Genomic DNA, 15,420 nt, shown 5'->3' with positions numbered 1-15,420 from the left:
GTTGCTCCGTGAGGGAAAATGATAATAATATCACGTAGTGAAATTCTACATCACAGTGTTCTGAAAGCTTGACTTCGCATCTCGGTAAACTTTTAACCTATACACATGAAGACCTCCATAGTGCCATTTTTTGCTGTCAAATGTAATCTTTTAGGCCTGAACCTACTGGTAGGCTATACAAAGTAGAAGAATTTTGTTCAAATGGACTTTTTAATGTGAATATGAACTATCAGCTAAAATAGGAATCAGCAGTGCTTAATTCTATGCTTGTCTGATGTTATATTTATTTTAGAAAAATAAATACATGTATGTGTTTAAATGTATGGTAAATAATATAATGCTAAGGATAAACATCTTTTTTTATTTTACAGTAGGATACGTTAAACTTGTTTAGTTAACTCTACCTCTAAGTAGAGGAAATTAACAATCAGTCCCTGAGTTTCAATAGAGGGTGATATGGCAAAATAAACTCAAAACACAGTTTGATATTACAAATTACAAGGCACAAAGTAGCCAGCTCTGTCTATCATTTTGCTTTGGTTTATTTTTTTCCTTGCTTGCTTCATCATTTTCTTCACATGGTGAGCCTTTATGACTTAGCCTTTGCTGAGTTTCAACTGAAAACAAAGCAGAAAGAAGAAAAAAAAAATCTTTTTTTAAAGGGGTTTGCTTGCACTCCTCCCCAGGAGGCAACACTCCTAGGTTGCGAAATACTTCTCCAAAGGACTGGGAATCGAGTATTCTTAATCCACTAGAGCGTACAATGGCCAACTCTCCAAGGAGCTGTCTCGTTTCCATTATAACTTTCTTTTTGTTGTGTAAAAATATTTGATTTTGTGTGTGTGCGCCTAAAGAACAAAGCAAAGACAATGTAAGTTTAAAGTCTGGCACAGGAGGAGTTTTAGCTATGTGTGTGGTTCATGTAGATAAATCACTCCCTTTCAGATTATTCATTAAACTAGCTAGAATAATTCTCTTTGGACTGTTGTATTAATGTGAGCTGCAGAATGCAGAAGAAAATAAACTAATTGAAATTTTCTCTTTTTTTTAATTACAATAATTAATTAGTGTGCAATTAATTTAATGACAAAGTTAAAATAAAAAATCCTAAAATTAAAGCTGCAAAGAATGGCAATCTTTATTTTTTAGTGTCTTTTTATAAATCATTCTTTAATATAGCATTTAAAAGAATCTATACAAAAATAAATTGCACTGTCTTTCATTTTAGTTGCTTTGAATTGGTTTGATCTAGCACCCTTATATCATTTTCAGAATGTGGTATTACTGGTAAAGGTCTGCCACTCAAAATCCGTGGATCAAACAGTTTTTCAAAATTACTTTTAGGTCTGTCAGGGCAGATGACAAATTCAATTATACCTTTGGCAGAACACATACAAGATGTAAGACTGAATTTCGGTGTACAGTGTCCTTGCAAAGAAGCAAGAAGGATCTATCTTTTTTGCAACCTAATCATTTAGTCCCCCAAACCAGAGCATTCTCAGCTGCCACTGAGGTCAACAGACATGGAAGGTGGATATCATCGTTCAACATCCTCCCATTGTTGAACATCCATCATCGCATCCTTTGGAGATATGTCACACTGTACGCGAAGGAATCCAGGATTCATGGGGGTTACAAAAAGTAGTGAGCACAAAGGAGCCTGACTCCATATCATGTCATGAAGGAGCTCATGTGAGTGATGGAAGCTCTGCTTTCCAATTCTTGCTCATAACAAAGTTTCAGTGTTTTTCTCCATGGTAGTTTGTCACAGTCTTTAGGGGTCCGGGAGTCCACGACACTCAGTTATGGAATCACATATCTGACTGCTTCCTTTCCTTGATCCACGAATCTCATTTGTTTCTCCATATTGGTACAACTGCTGCTTCTCCTAGGTCACTGCAACTTTGCCTAATTTATTCCCCTCTGATATCTATGTGACAGCATCAGTTTGATCCCACTCAGCCCAAAGTGGTGTTTTGTTAAATATAGCTGGAAACACTCGTTTTGAAAAGAATGAATAAGTTAAATGTCTATACCCAAAGTAATTGTTTGTTTTATAGCTGTGATCCAGGTATCACAAGGCTGTCTCACTCAGGCTTGCAATCTGCAATTAATCACAGGAAAAAAATGGGATTTCAAACATGCTTTTGTATTTTGTGCTTTTGCTAAGCTTATGCATCTACCATGCACATTGCTCTTGCTCTTCTGACCAGTATCTGTATGTGTTTCTCCTGTTTTCAGCTGGGATAGAGTTAATTTTCTTCCTAGTAGCTAGTATAGTACTGTGTTTTGGATTTAGGATGAGAATAATGTTGATAACAAACTGATGTTTTAGCTGTTGCTAAGTAGTGCTTACACTAGTCAAGGACTTTTCAGCTTCTCATGCCCTGCCAGAGAGAAGCTGGGAGGGGGCACAACCAGGACAGCTGACCCAAACCAGCCAAATGGATATTCCATACCATATGACGTCATGCCCAGTATATAAAGTGGGGGGAGTTAGCTGAAGGGTGGGGACCATTGCTCGGGAGCTGGCTGGGCATCTGTCAGCGGGTGGTGAGAAATTGCATTGTGCATCACTTGTTTTGTATATCCCAGAGGGATATACAATATATACAATATATCCCAGAGGGATATACAATGCAATATTGTATATCCCAGAGGGATGGGATGCCATCCAGAGGGACCTGAACAAGCTGGAGAAGTGGGCCTGTGTGAACCTCATGAGGTGCAACAAGGCCAAGTGCAAGGTCCTGCACACGAGTCAAGGCAACCCCTGGTATCAATACAGGCTGGGGGGATGAAGGGATTGAGAGCAGCCCTGCCAAGGAGGACTTGGGGGTACTGGTGGATGAAAAGCTGGACATGAGCCAGCAATGTGCGCTCGCAGCCCAGAAGGCCAATCGTATCCTGGGCTGCATCAAAAGAAGCGTGGCCAACAGGTCGAGGGAGGTGATTCTGCCCCTCTGCTCTGCTCTCGTGAGACCCCACCTGGAGTACTGCGTCCAGCTCTGGAGCCCTCAGCATAAGAAAGACACGGACATGTTGGAGTGGGTCCAGAGGAGGGTCACAAAAACGATCAGGGGGATGGAATACCTCTCCTCTGAAGAAAGGCTGAGAGATTTGGGGTTGTTCAGCCTAGAGAAGAGAAGGCTTCGGAGGGACCTTATTGCAAACCTATCAGTACTTAAAGGGGGCTTATCAAAAAGATGGCAGCAAACTTTTTAGCAGGGCCTGTTGCGACAGGACAAGGGGGAATGGCTTTAAACTAAAGGGGGGTAGATATAAACTAGCTATAAGGAAGAAATTTTTTACGCTGAGGATGGTGAAACACTGGCACAGGTTGCCCAGCGAGGTGGTGGATGCCCCATCCCTGGAAGCATTCAAGGTCAGGTTGGACGGGGCTCTGAGCAGTCTGATCTAGTTGAAGGTGTCCCTGCCCACGGCAGGGGGGTTGGCCTAGATGACCTTTAGAGGTCCCTTCCAACCCAAACTATTCTATGAGTTTATGATTCTTTTATCATTATCATTATTATTATTGTCCCTTCCTTTTCTGTCCTATTAAACTGTCTTTATCTGAATCCACAAATTTTACTCCTTTTTTTCCCCGATTCTCTCCCCCATCCCACTGGAGGGGGGCAGTGAGCGAACAGCTGTGTTGTGTTTAGTTGCCTGCCGGGTTAAACCACAACAGTCCTTTTGGCACCCAACATGGGGCACAAAGGGTTGAGATAACAACAGATCTGACAGAGCGTGTTAAGGCAAATTTGTTATAAGCATTCATCATATTGGTTTAACAGTCACTGGTCACAATGTTGATTAATTTACTCTCAAAGTTGTCGTGCTTGCTCTCTGAGTTGTGCTATGTAACACCTTACTTGACGTACATGTTCCCTGTTGTGCTGTTTATCACCTCTGGGAGCTGGATCAAGGATACCATTTTGCTGCACTGTGTAACACTAGTGGTTTCTGATATGATAAAATTATTGGTTGTGAGACTAATTTCTGTATTTGTACTTCTGTATTTGTACTCAGCTTTGCCGACATCTCTGTACCTCGGGAGCCACTTCGGAAACAATTAACAATTTCACCTTTTACCTTTTCTCCTCAGGGAACCAATCTATGGGGGAGACAAGGGGGGACACTTTCCCCCGCTCCTTCACCTTCCCTTTCTCCTTCAGGCTAGTTACAACAGCTCTTGAGAATTTTTAATATCCTTGGGATGTTCAAACCAGCATGGTCCTACTGCTATGTCTCCTGAATGTGGTTCAGGTCTTGTTTAAGGTTAAACAATTATTTAACAATACCATCCAGAGATGAACCCCTGCGACAGGCACTGTGGCTACTCAAACCCCATTCACAGGCATTGCGGCTACTCAAACCCTGTTGACAGGCACCACAAATACTCCAGCCCCCACAACAGGCACTGCAGCTACTCAAACCCTGGCGACAGGCACTGCAGCTGAACCAGAGAACCAACCCATGCCAGTAACAGTCGCCCCTATACACCAGAAGAAATACACAAGAAAATCAACTTGTTTAGTAAGGGATGAAGATGAACCAGGGCCATCACGAGAACAGGAGGAGGAAGAGGCAGAACCCATACATGAGATGGTAACCACCCAATCCCTATCCCTGAGTAAGCTGCGAGATATGCAAAAAGATTTCAGCTGTCGTCCAGGTGAGCACATTGTCACCTGGCTGCTCTGATGCTGGGATAACAGGGCCAGTAGCCTGGAATTAGAGGGTAGGGGAGCCAAGCAGCTGGGATTCCTTTCTAGGGAAGGGGACATTGACAAAGTGATTGGAAAAGGGGCACAAGCCCTCAGCCTCTGAGGGTGACTCTTGTCAGGCGTGAAGGAAAGCTATCCCTTCAAGGAAGAGATTATATGTCACCCAGGCAAGTGGACCACCATGGAGAGAGGTATCCAGTACCTGAGGGAATTAGCCATGCTGGAGGTGATTTATGATGACCTGAACAATGAACAGTTATCCAAAGATCCAGATGAAGTCAAGTGCACACAACCCATGTGGCAGAAGTTTGTATGGAGAGCACCATCATCATATGCCAACTCATTGGCAGTAATGACCTGGAAAGACAGGGAGGGACAAACGGTGGATGAACTGGCTGGCCAACTCCGGCAATATAGAATCATAGAATCATAGAATCATTAAGGTTGGAAAAGACCTCTGAGATCTTCGAGTCCAACCGTCAACCCAACACCACCATGCCCACTAAACCATGTCCCTAAGCGCCTCATCTACATGTCTTTTAAATACTTCCAGGGATGGGGACTCAACCACTTCCCTGGGCAGCCTCTTCCAATGTTTCACCACTCTTTCAGTAAAGAAGTTTTTCCTCATGTCCAATCTAAACCTCCCCTGGCGCAACTTGAGGCTGTTTCCTCTCGTCCTATCACTAGTTACTTGGGAGAAGAGACCGACACCCACCTCGCTACAACCTCCTCTCAGGTAGTTGTAGAGAGCGATGAGGTCTCCCCTCAGCCTCCTTTTCTGCAGGCTAAACAGTCGCAGTTCCCTCAGCCGCTCCTCAGAAGACTTGTTCTCCAGACCCCTCACCAGCCTCGTTGCCCTTCTCTGGACACGCTCCAGCACCTCGACGTCCTTCTTGTAGTGAGGGGCCCAAAACTGAACACAGTATTGGAGGTGCGGCCTCACCAGTGCCGAGTACAGGGGCACAATCATGTCCCTACTCCTGCTGGCCACACGATTTCTGATACAGGCCAGGATGCCATTGGCCTTCTTGGCCACCTGGGCACACTGCCGGCTCATGTTCAGCCGGCTGTCGACCAGCACCCCCAGGTCCTTTTCCGACAGGCAGCTTTCCAGCCACTCTTCCCCAAGCCTGTAGCGCTGCATGGGGTTGTTGTGGCTGAAGTGCAGGACCCGGCACTTGGCCTTGTTGAATCTCATACAGTTGGCCTCGGCCCATCGATCCAGCCTGTCCAGGTCCCTCTGCAGAGCCTTCCTACCCTCGAGCAGATCAACACTCCCGCCCAACTTGGTGTCGTCTGCAAACTTACTGAGGGTGCACTCGATCCCCTCATCCAGGTCATTGATAAAGATCTTGAACAAGACCGGCCCCAGTACTGAGCCTTGGGGAACACCGCTCGTGACCGGCCGCCAACTGGATTGAACTCCATTCACCACAACTCTCTGGGCCCGGCTGTCCAGCCAGTTTTTGACCCAGCAAAGAGTACACCTGTCTAAGCTGTGAGCCGCCAGCTTCTCGAGGAGAATGCTGTGGGAGACAGTGTCAAAGGCCTTACTGAAGTCCAGGTAGACCACATCCACAGCCTTTCCCTCATCCACTGGGTGGGTCCCCTGGTCATTGAAGGAGATCAGGTTGGTCAAGCAGGACCTGCCTCTCATGAACCCGTGCTGGCTGGGCCTGATCCCCTGGTTGTCCCGCTCATGCCTTGTGAGCGCCCTCAAGATGAACCGCTCCATCATCTTCCCCGGCACTGAGGTCAGGCTGACAGGCCTGTAGTTCCCCGGATCCTCCTTCCGGCTCTTCTTGTAGATGGGCGTCACATTGACAAGCCTCCAGTCATGCAGGACCTCCCCCGTTAACCAGGACCTCTGATAAATGATGGAGAGTGGCTTGGCGAGCTCCTCCGCCAGCTCCCTCAGCACCCTCGGGTGGATCCCATCCGGCCCCATAGACTTGTGAGCATCCAGGTGGCGTAGCAGGTCGTTAACTGCTTCCTCTTGGATTATGGGGGGTTCATCCTGCTCTCTGTCCCTGTCTTCCAGCTCAGGGGGCCGAGTACCCTGAGGAGAACTGGTCTGCCTGTTAAAGACTGAGGCAAAGAAGGCATTAAGTACCTCAGCCTTTTCCTCATCCTCGGTGACAATGTTCCCCCCCGCATCCAATAAAGGATGGAGATTCTCCTTGGCTCTCTTCTTGTCATTAATATATTTGTAAAAACACTTTTTGTTGTCTCTAATGACAGCGGCCAAATTGCGTTCTAGCTGGGCTTTTGCCTTTCTCATTTCCCCTCTGCACGACCTAACGAGATCCCTGTACTCTTCTTGAGTCGCCTGCCCCTTCTTCCACAAGCGGTAAACTCTCCTTTTTTTCCTGAGTCCCAGCAAGAGCTTCCCGTTCAGCCAGGCCGGTCGTCTTCCCCACCCGTTCTTCTTATGACGTATTCGGACAGCCTGCTCCTGCGCCTTTAAGACTTCCTTCTTGAAGATCATCCAGCCTTCCTGGACCCCTTTGCCCTTCAGGACTGTCTCCCAAGGGACTCTCTCAACCAGCGTCCTGAACAGGCCAAAGTCCGCCCTCCGGAAGTCCATGGTTGCGGTTTTGCTGGCCCCCCTCCTTACTTCACCGAGAATGGAGGATTCTATCATTTCATGGTCGCTAAGCCCAAGACGGCCTCCGACCACCACACCTCCCACCAGTCCTTCTCTGTTTGTAACCAGCAGGTGGAGCGAGGCACCTCCCCTGGTAGGCTCACTTACCAGCTGTGTCAGGAAGTTGTCTTCCACACACTCCAGGAACCTCCTAGACTGTTTCCTCTCTGCTGTGTTGTATTTCCAGCAGACGTCCGGGAAGTTGAAGTCCCCCACGAGAACAAGGGCTAGTGATTGAGAGACTTCTGCCAGCCGCTCATAGAATGCTTCATCCGCCCCTTCATCCTGGTTGGGTGGTCTATAACAGACTCCCAGCAGGATATCTGCCTTGTTGGCCTTCCCCCTCACTCTTAGCCATAAACACTTGACCATATCAGCATCACAGTCGTTGAGCTCTAGACAATCGAAACACTCCCTAACATACAGGGCCACCCCACCGCCTCTCCTTCCTCACCTGTCCCTTCTGAAGAGTTTATAGCCATCCATTGCAGTACTCCAATCATGAGAGTCACCCCACCATGTTTCTGTGATGGCGACTAAGTCATATCTCTCCCGCTGCACAATGGCTTCCAGCTCCTCCTGTTTGCCGCCCATGCTGTGTGCATTGGTGTAGATGCACTTGAGCTGGGCTATCGATTTCACCCCCAGCATTGGCATGCCACCCCTAGGCTCATCTCTAGTGAGCCTGGTTTTATCCCCTTCCCTCTTCGAACCTAGTTTAAAGCCCTCTGGATGAGCCCCGCCAATTCATGAGCAATGATTCTTTTCCCCCTGTGAGACAGCTGTACTCCATCTGTCGCCAGCAGGCCCGGTGCCATGTAAACCTCCCCATGATCAAAAAACCCAAAATTCCTCCGATGGCACCAGCCCCTGAGCCACATGTTGATCAGGTGTGTTTTCCTGCTCCTTTCAATATTCTTCCCTGCCACTGTAGGGATTGAAGAAAACACTACCTGTGCTCCTGATCCTTCAACCAATCGCCCCAGTGTCCTGAAGTCCCTTTTGATCACTGCAGGACTTCTCTCTGGAACCTCATCACTGCCAGCCTGTATAACCAACAGCGGGTAGTAGTCGGAAGGCCGTACCAGACCAGGGAGTTTCCTAGTAATGTCTCTAACCTGGGCCGCAGGGAGGCAGCAGACTTCCCTGTGGGATGGGCCTGGTCGGCATATTAGACCCTCTGTTCCCCTCAGAAGGGAATCGCCTATGACAATTACCCTCCTTTTTTTCTTAGCAGCAGCAGTCATAATGCGTGGGGCTGACTGCCTCACCCTAGGCAACTCCCTGGATGGACCTTCATCTACATCTTCATTTGCCTGGCCCTCAAGTTCCAGGGCCCCATATCTGTTGTGTAAGGGCAACTGGAAAGGTGAGGGAGGTTGGGCAGGGGTTCTCCTGGCACCCCAAGCAGGGACCTGTTTCCATTACCCCCCATCACTTAGGTCCCCTCCTTCTGCCTGGTGGGAAGAGGGCAGGGGATCCTCTGATTCTTGTGGAGCCTCCATCTGCTGCCTTTGCCTCAGGGATGGTAGGGCGTGGCTCCACCAATCCATCTCCCTCTCACACTCCCGGATACTCCTTAACCTTTCCACCTCCTCCTTCAGCTCTGCCACCAGGCTGAGCAGATCATCCACCTGGTCACACCGCACACAGGTGTTGTCTCTGCTGCCCTCCGGCACAGCTGACAGGCTCAGGCACTCCCTGCAGCCGGAGACCTGGACAGCTGTATGCTTGCGTGAGGGCTCCATCTGGGTCGCCACATTCCTTCTGGTGATGGCATTCGGCCGAATGGAAACCATAGCTAGGTTCTCTTCTGGGAGGGCAATGACTACCAGTTGAGTTGGTTGAGTTGGTCTCTAGAGCCAGGAGGGGGACTGAACCCTGCCCGCTCGCCTTCCCTGCATGCCCTGCCTGCGCAAACTGCTGTACAAACTGCCGCACCACACCCTTCTGCCGCACCACGTCCTGTTTGCCCGCCCTGTTCGCCGCGCTCCGGGTCGCTTATGCTCCCTGGGGGCTGCTCTTGTATGTGAGGGGGTTTGGCCACCGTCCCTCCTGTCCCCGCCCACACTGAGTCAGAGCTGCTGCTCATCAGGAGCTCAGTCCTCTGGCTCAGGGAGGGGGGGGCACCCTCTCTCTCCCTGTGCTTTTGCTTTTGAGGTTTTTGCTGCAGTTTTGCCCCTCTAGGAAGGGTCCCCTGGCACAATCCTCTGCTCCAGAGCCCTTCGCCTTGGTGGCTTCAAGGAAGATACGAAGATATGAAGAAAGTCTCTCTTCCTCCCTATGGGCCTGCATTTCAGCTATGGAGAAACTGCCGGACATGTTAGCTGAGAAACTGTCCTAGGAGTTCCAGTGATTCAAAGAGGATATGTCCTACTCCCCACCTGTACAGACCAATATCTCAGCCATTAGGAGTAAGCGTCCCTCTGCTCGAGAGAGAGGATATAGTGGATACACACTATGGGCCACTCTGTGGTTTTCCCTAGGTGACCATGGAGAGGACATGAAGAAGTGGGATGGAAAACGTATCTCGACCCTAGAAGCATGGGTACATGAGTTGCAAGGAAAAACAATCACAAAAGGGGGTTCTTCCAGGAAAATTGCTGCTCCAGGTTCCAGCGGGCAGTTCCCCAGACAGAGTAGAAGGGCTGATCTTACTTCTGATCTTAATAAAGGGACTTTTGATTCACATTTACAAGAAGTGAGTAATGGATACTATGACCAGGACTAGAACGGCCCTGCCTCCAGCCAGGGGGAGGAAAGGGACAATGGGTTTACTGGACTGTGTGGATTCAATGGCCTGGCACATTGGACCCACAGGAGTATAAGGCTCTAGAGGACACTGGTGCACAGTGTGCCCTAATGCCATCAAGCTGTAAAGGGGCAGAACCCATCTGTATTTCTGGGGTGATGGGGGGATCCCAACAGCTAACTGTATTGGAAGCCGAAGTGAGCCTAACTGGGAATGAGTGGCAGAAGCACCCCATTGTGACTGGGCCAGAGGCTCTGTGCATCCTTGGCATAGACTACCTCAGGAGAGGGTATTTCAAGGACCCAAAAGGGTACTGGTGGGCTTTTGGTATAGCTGCCTTGGAGACGGAAGAAATTAAACAGCTGTCCACCCTGCCCGGTCTCTCAGAGGACCCTTCTATTGTGGGGTTGCGGAAGGTTGAAGACCAACAGTTGCCAATCACTACCACAACGGTGCACCGGTGGCAATATTGCACCAACCGAGACTCCCTGATTCTCATCCGTAAGCTGATTTGTCGACTGGAGAGCCAAGGAGTGATCAACAAGACTCACTGACCCTTTAACAGTCCCATATGGCCAGTGTGAAAGTCTAATGGAGAGTGGAGACTGACAGTAGACTATCGTGGCCTAAATGAAGTCACACCACTGCTGAGTGCTGCCGTGCCGGCCATACTAGAACTTCAATACGAACTGGAGTCAAAAGCAACCAAGTGGTATGCCACAATCGATATCACTAATGTGTTTTTCTCAATCCTTTTCTCAAATGAGGCCCTGAGCAACGACAAGCCTTTGAACAAATTAAAGAGGAGATAGTTCATGCAGTAGCCCTGGGGCCAGTCCGGGCAGGACAAGATGTAAAAAATGTGCTCTATACCGCAGCTGGGGAGAATGGCCCTACCTGGAGCCTCTGGCAGAAAGCACCAGGGGAGACTCAAGGTCGACCCCTAGGGTTTTGGAGTCGGGGATACAGAGGATCCGAGGCCCGCTATACTCCAACTGAAAAAGAGATATTGGCAGCATATGAAGGGGTTCGAGCTGCTTTGGAAGGGATCAGCACTGAAGCACAGCTCCTCCTGGCACCCCGACTGCTTGTGTTGGGCTGGATGTTCAAAGGGAGGATCCCCTGTAGACATCATGCAACTGATGCTACATGGAGTAAGTGGGTTGCACTGGTCACACAACGGGCTCGAATAGGAAACCCCAGTCGCCCAGGGATCCTGGAAGTGATCATGGACTGGCCAGAAGGCAAAGATTTTGGAATATCACCAGAGGAGGAGGTGACACGCACTGAGGAGGCTCCAATGTATAATGAACTACCAGAAAATGAGAAGCAATATGCCCCGTTCACTGATGGGTCCTGTCGTCTTGTGGGAAAGTATCGAAGGTGGAAAGCTGCTGTATGGAGTCCTATATGACAAGTGGCAGAAACTGCTGAAGGAGAAGGTGAATCGAGTCAGTTTGCAGAGGTGAAAGCCATCCAGCTGGCTTTAGATATTGCTGACCGAGAAAAGTGGCCAGTGCTCTATCTCTATACTGACTCATGGATGGTGGCAAATGCCCTGTGGGGGTGGTTACAGCAATGGAAGTGGAGCAACTGGCAGCGCAGAGGCAAACCCATTGGGCTGCCACATTGTGGCAAGATATTGCTGCCCGGGTAGCGAACCTGGTTGCAAAAGTCTGTCACGTAGGTGCTCACATACCCAAGAGTCGGGCCACTGAAGAACATCAAAACAACCAGCAGGTGGATCAGGCTGCTAAGATTGAAGTGGCTCAGGTGGATCTGGACTGGCAACGTAAGCGTGAATTATTTATAGTTTGGTGGGCCCATGACACCTCAGGTCACCAAGGAAGAAATGAAACACATAGACAGACTCATGATCGAGGGGTGGACTTGACCATGGACACTATTGCACAGGTTATCCATGAATGTGAAACATGCGCTACAATCAAGCAAGCCAAGCGGTTAAAGCCTCTCTGGCATAGAGGACAATGACTGAAATATAAATATGGGGAGGCCTGGCAGATTGATTATATTACACTTCCACAAACCCGCCAAGGCAAGCGCCATGTGCTTACAATGGTGGAGGCAACCACTGGATGGCTGGAAACATATCCCATGCCCCATGCCACTGCCCGGAACATTATCCTGGGCCTTGAAAAGCAAGTCCTATGGCGACATGGCACCCCAGAAAGAATTGAGTCAGACAACGGGACTCATTTCCGAAACAACCTCATAGACACCTGGGCCAAAGAGCATGGCATTGAGTAGGTATATCACATCCCCTATCATGCACCAGCCTCTGGGAAAATTGAACGATACAATGGACTGTTAAAGACTACACTGAGAGCAGTGGGTGGCGGGACGTTCAAACATTGGGACACATATTTAGCAAAGGCCACCTGGTTAGTCAACACTAGAGGATCTGCCAATCGAGCTGGCCTTGTCCAGTCAAAACTTCTACGTACTGTAGATGGGAATAAAGTCCCTGTAGTGCACATAAAAATTATGCTGGGGAAGACAGTCTGGGTTATTCCTGCCTCGGGCAAAGGCAAACCCATCCCTGGGATTGCTTTTGCTCAAGGACCTGGGTGCACTTGGTGGATAATGCGGGAGGATGGGGAAGTCCGATGTGTACCTCAAAGGGATTTGGTTTTGGGTGAGAACAGCCAATGAATTAAATTGTATGATGTTAATTGCTATATAATACTGTATATCATCACTTCTATGGTGACTATATGCCATATTAACAGTATTACAGTAAGAATGACCTAGGTTAATGAAGAATGAACTTTGATGAAACCGAGCAAAGTGCAGCGATGATAGAACCGGACAAGTGCAGTGGTGATGGGACCAAAACTGGCTTCAGCATGCAACAATGCAACACCACACACCATCTCTCCTGCCCTGAAGGACTGTTATGTCAGATGGAGCCCAAAGTCATAGACTAAATGAACTCAACAAACATTTTATAGGGATGGCCCATAGACTAAGGGAATGATATCTGTGTGTATATACATCAAAAGACAGGAGAAGTGGTGGTGATTAATTGGGATGTATTGGAAAGTGTGGGACCTGGGCATGACATAGATAGCATAGAAAAAGGGATGGATACTGTCCTGGTTTCAGCTGGGATAGAGTTAATTTTCTTCCTAGTAGCTGGTACAGTGCTGTGTTTTGGATTTAGCATGAGAATAATGTTGATAACACACTGATGTTTTAGTTGTTGCTAAGCAGTGCTTACACTAGTCAAGGACTTTTCAGCTTCCCATGCCCTGCCAGCGAGAAGCTGGGAGGGGGCACAGCCAGGACAGCTGACCCAAACTGGCCAAAGGCATATTCCATACCATATGACATCATGCTCAGTATATAAAGTGGGGAGAGTTAGCTGGGGGGCGGTGACCGCTGCTCGGGAGCTGGCTGGGCATTGGTTGGCAGGTGGTGAGCAATTGCATTGTGCATCACTTATTTTGTATATAGTTTCTTCATCATCACCATCATCATCACTATTATTATTTTCCCTTCCTTTTCTGTCCTATTAAGCTGTCTTTATCTCAACCCACAAATTTTGCTTTTTTTTTTTTTTTCCCCCCAATTCTCTCCCCCATCCCACTGGAGGGGAAGGAGTGAGCCAATGGCTGTGTGGTGTTTAGCTGCCTGACGGGTTAAACCACAACAGTGCCAAACTCTACCCGTGCATAGCACACAGAACTTGGACTTTGAATTCCTAGTTAAGCACAAAAATGCCTTTGTTTCCTTGGCCTAAGTGAATTAGCTGAATTGTTAAAACGTGGCTTTGACAGAAAGGAAATAACTTAGATTAAGGCTTAAACCATTGGATTAGCCCTTCTCTAGCTATTTGCAGCATGGAAGAAATGTAGAGATTATAAATATTGAATTTAAAATATCAATTATTTGTATTATGCAAAAAAAATCCTGTTCTGAACATTAGATGTCAAATATTCACCCATGATTATTTTTACTCCATTATATACATATCAGTCTTCACCATGAAAAATAACATAACTACATTAAAAACAAACAAACAAACAAAATCAAAGTAACTCAAACAGTTTCATTAAGAATCTGAACATGAAACCCAGTTTATTTTGAGGATCAATGTTCCACAATTAAGGAATAGACTAAAATTAAATTTTCATTCCTTCCTTTTTGTTATACAATTGTTGTAAAATATTAACAATACAATACTAAACACTTTTTATTGTCAAGAAAATCATGGTACTTTACTGACAATAGTAAAGGTTGGAGTCATGGTCAAGTTACTATAGTTTAACAAGTAACTGCATATCAGCTGAGTCTCAGTGATATCCTGTGTGCTTGCATGAGTGTTTTAATTTAGATTAATTCGCCTTCACTGTGGTCTGGGCCATGCTGAATCCTTTCACAATTGCTGCAGTTTGTGATTCCCCAACTACAGACCAGTGTTTAAATAACTGCTGTCTGTATTCTACCCGTTCAGCCTCGCTGGGTTTCTTTCCACCTAACCTGACTGTGCTAATAAATCTGGCTGCATAAAAGGGAGAAATGACTAATGTGAAAGCATGCAGCATAGTAGCAGAAAGAGGAGTAGGGCTGTGTGAACTTTTATAGCTCTTCAGATAATACTCTTTACTTCACTGAACAAGTTCATGTCCCTGATTGTTTCGAACGAACAGCTGCTGTAGGTTGAATCGCACTTGCAGAAACTAAGCACAGCATTTCAAGAGACATGAGAGGAATTCCAGGAGAAAAGGAAGCAGGGCTTGCCCAAGACATGCTTTGGTTTGCCTTAAAGATATCAAGTGTACAGAAAGTAATCTGGGGAGTTTAAATTGTTTCTTATAAATTTTCATCTAATTTTTGACACGTCAGCTAATACTAAATTGAATTTCTCTCTTAGGACACCCATCCCTTTGAGGCAAGGTCTTCCGGATATGAAGTCAGGTCAAATGTGGAGCACAGCAGGAGAGGTTAGTTTCTGTCGGGGCTCTTAATTGAGAGCAAAAAAGCATTACTTTTGAGTGACTTATGTGTTCTATGAGAAGCTAAATGTATAAACAGACTTAGTAGACTCACATTTCTCCCAAAAAGTCCAACTAAATTTCTTGTTAAATATCATTGTCTTCATAATATGAAAGCCATTAAATGGTTGACATTTAACATGGGTAGTACCTGATTGTACAATGATTGACATCATTTTACAAGGAAGAGGAAGAAAAACTTATATTAATGCATTAACGGACATTTGGGTTGCCCAGTGGGAGAATCCTGGTAAAATAGTCTGTATCATG

This window comes from Aptenodytes patagonicus, chromosome 1 (assembly GCF_965638725.1).
Source record: "Aptenodytes patagonicus chromosome 1, bAptPat1.pri.cur, whole genome shotgun sequence".
Classification (NCBI taxonomy): domain Eukaryota; kingdom Metazoa; phylum Chordata; class Aves; order Sphenisciformes; family Spheniscidae; genus Aptenodytes; species Aptenodytes patagonicus.
This window is presented reverse-complemented; position numbering follows the sequence as displayed.